General features: G+C 51.9%; 1 non-coding gene across 1 annotated transcript; it reads right to left on the reverse strand.

The window, feature by feature from the left end:
* Positions 1-1506: 1506 nt before the first annotated feature.
* On the reverse strand, positions 1507-1661 carry LOC143432403 (5.8S ribosomal RNA). Its single transcript, XR_013103008.1, has one exon. It is a non-coding gene; the product is annotated as a 5.8S ribosomal RNA (ribosomal RNA).
* Positions 1662-3556: the final 1895 nt, after the last annotated feature.

A 3556-nucleotide genomic window follows, 5' to 3' on the forward strand; every position in this document is an offset into this window, starting at 1 on the left:
ATAAATGGCCCCATCCGAGATGGACTTGGACGCGGTTCGTTGTCTCGGGATAAACGGATCCTCCCGAACACTACATTTCCCAGTGGCGGAACCGCGGGATTCAGTGCTGGGCTCATTCCTGTTCGCTCGCAGCTACTAAGGAATTCCTGGTTAGTTTCTTTTCCACCGCTTAGTAATATGCTTAAATTCAGCGGGTAATCTCACCTAATCTGAGGTCGTCTCTACGTGACGCACGAAATTCATTCGTGCCATCGAACTCGCTTGCGGAGAGAAGGTAAGGAGATTCGTATGTATAATATATACAAGATGAGGAGAGAGCATCGGCGAACGGGGACGGCAGACGACGAAAAGAACTTTCGTCCATCTCCGACACAACGATCCTTTGATTTACCGCTCGAGAAACCGGCAAGAAGAACTACACGCACCTCTTCGTTGTTGTTCTCGTCGAAGCGTTTTATACACCTCGCCAATGTCTTTCGTGTGTCGGTATTTCTTTTATATAAGATTCGTCAAAAATATAAAAAAAAATACGAGACTCTCGCTAGACGACCAAGTTACCGGCGTTTCTTTAACATCCGTCCTCTTTATCGTCGTAGCTGCGAACGATCAACACCGTTTATACTCTCCAACGGTTCCACCTTCCGCGCGTTACACGCAGAGATCGAAACGGAGCGGCTCCTTTTCCCCCGATTTTATTACCCTGATCCTTCAGAACGAAGGACAGGCCGAGTTGGAGCGCCCTCACGAATAACGTTACGACATTACAACGCATTGACGGCCTATGTCCGAGTGACGTTCCGCGTGAGAGATCTTTTTTTTCCCTCGCGGAACATGTTATACACACGCGGAGAGAACAGAGATAACGGGTTATTCTGATCGAACACCCTGGGGCTGTACGAGGAGAACTTCGAACGATCGGATGCGCATCATCATCTCTCGCGTTACGACGATGTCGCTCTCTTTCTTATATATCTCTTCTCTCTCGACCGAGAATTCATCCGCGCTCTTGCGGCATGAAAAAAAATTCATTTTAAACGACGTCGAGCGCGCGGCATGTTCGTATCGTGCGCTAAAGGCAGGTGAAGGCGATGCGTGTGGCGGGTGTGCGAATTCGGAACACGGAACAAAATCGGCAATCGAAACACGATCAAAGCGGTTCCCCGTGGGCGGTCGCCTGTTTAACGGACGACTCACGACGCCACGAAGAACTCACGCGTGTTCCTAATTGACACACCGTCCAGTTCCATGAACACGTTTACGCACCCTGCACGCGCACACACGTTGCCAATCGCAGATTGCCTCGGCACGGTCACGGACGACTCAGACGAGCGTCCAACGATCGCTCGTACGTCGTGTATCGCTTCTCTTCCTCCTTTTCTCGGTGCCGCCCGAACTAAGAAACGTTCGTAATTTAAATCGAGAATGAACGACGGCGAGCAGATTCGAGCACCGTAGGGAAAACAGATTCGACGAAGCGCAACGCAAGCAGTATTTTGGTTACGGGAACGACCCTCAGCTAGGCGTGGTCCAGGATTTGTATCCGTGGACCGCAATGTGCATTCGAAATGTCGATGTTCATGTGTCCTGCAGTTCACACGTTGACGCGCAATTAGCTGCGTTCTTCATCGACCCACGGGCCAAGTGATCCACCGTTCAGGGTAATCGTATATGTATATTTTATTGATCTTTAAGTCTCTTGGTACTAAAGTTCGAACAAGTCGATACCCAATCGTCTCCGGTGAACGAGACGCGGGCGTCGCCGAACCGTGGCGGTTTTCACCTCTCGACGGAGTTCGAGGCGACACGATATATCGGTCCTACGGATGAAACGCATATGCCAGTGGTTGGCGCGCAAGGTCTCCCTCAAAGTTACGAAAAATGCACACGCGCGTCCAGGTATGAAGAAAAAAAATCTTTCAAAAATTCGTTAGGACTCCTCCGAATTTGTACCAGCAGTCTCGAGGCGGTCTTTTTCCTCCCGACAACGCGAAGCGAGCATAAACTGTTCGAGTTCGCAACGGCGGGATTGCAGACTCTCGACAACGAGGACAACGGGCAACGCGGAATCGTCCCCTCTGGAACGAACGCGCGCGTCGAACTAAGAAGAAAAAAAACCAAACACACAGCGGCGTATTGCTTTCAAGATCGGCAGGACGCTCTCATTCGAGTGAACATAATAATGTTATCATCGATGGGACATTCGTCGCCTTCATGCACAGTCTCGAGGCGGTCTATAAAAGCTTTCCCCGGCAACACGAAGCGAGTATAAAATTATTCAATCTCGCAACGGCAGGTTTTGCTCAGACTCTCGACAACGAGGCTTGGTGCGAGCAACGAATCGTCCCCTCCGAACGAACAACGACGACAACGGTCTCTTCAAAATTCCAATACCATCCAGTCGTTTCGATTCCAACAAGGCTCAGGTAAACGAAAAAAAATCCGTACATTCGTTAGGACACTCTACCGTTCGCCCAACACAGCCTCGAGCGGTCTATATATTCACCCGACGACACGAAGCGAGCATAAATGATTCGAAAGCTCGCAACTTCGAAAGGTCGCTGGGTATCTTAGACTCTTGACAACCGGGGCTATTCCCGACGAATCGTCCCCTCCGAAAGGAATGGTACTATCGACCATCTTTAACAGGTTACGCGCGACGACACAACGCACGCTCCTAGCACGAATTCAAACCCCGTACAACATGAACCTTAAACTCAAACCCAGTATAACTTCAATCTTAAAATCAAACCCCGTATAACTTGAACCTTAAAATCAAACGCCGTATAACATAAACTTTAAACTCGATACCCGTATAACTTGAACCCAGAATAACTTGAACCTAATATAACTTGAACCCCATCTAATAAAACCAAACCTAAACCTAGCCTTTTTTTTAACGTGGGGAAATCCTCATGGATCTCCCGGAGCTGGGGAACTCCGGGGGTATGCCGGACACTTACCGGCTAAAATCCCACGGTGATCGATCTCGGCGCTGCTGGGAGGGGACCGGGAACTCTGGACGAACAAGTCCGGTCCCCTGCCGCGCCGGGGTCCTCCATGGTGACTGGGAGGATCCCATTTCCCGAGAGGAGTGTGGTCGACAAGACACACTACCCCGTCTGAGGAATGAGCAATGGCTGGGCCACGCGGCCACCACTCCCGTCCCGGAGGACGCGTGCAATGTTCGGAAAAATCCCCCAATCGGACCGAACGCGCCCCCCGGACGACACCCGTGCAAAGACGTGGGGCACGACCTAAGTGGTCCACACCGCACGGGCGTCGTCGATGCCTCGGGCCAGGCGTGGGCCGGACGCACTGGGTGCCCCGGGTGCGTCAGACTCGATACCACGGCCCGACAAATGCCGAATCGTGGCCCCTGAGGCGTAATGGCCACCATCATGACACGCAGGCGCGGGGAAGGTGGCGAAGTTCCGCCCCGCGAAGGTTTCTTAGGAGCGACATCCACCCTAAAGTAGAAGCCCCCCATACCGTGAGGCGAAACGGGGCAAAAGTCTACGACGTCGACTCCTTGAGCAGCGTCGGGCAGGGATTGCTC

The sequence above is a fragment of the Xylocopa sonorina genome, unplaced genomic scaffold (assembly GCF_050948175.1).
Source record: "Xylocopa sonorina isolate GNS202 unplaced genomic scaffold, iyXylSono1_principal scaffold0140, whole genome shotgun sequence".
Classification (NCBI taxonomy): domain Eukaryota; kingdom Metazoa; phylum Arthropoda; class Insecta; order Hymenoptera; family Apidae; genus Xylocopa; species Xylocopa sonorina.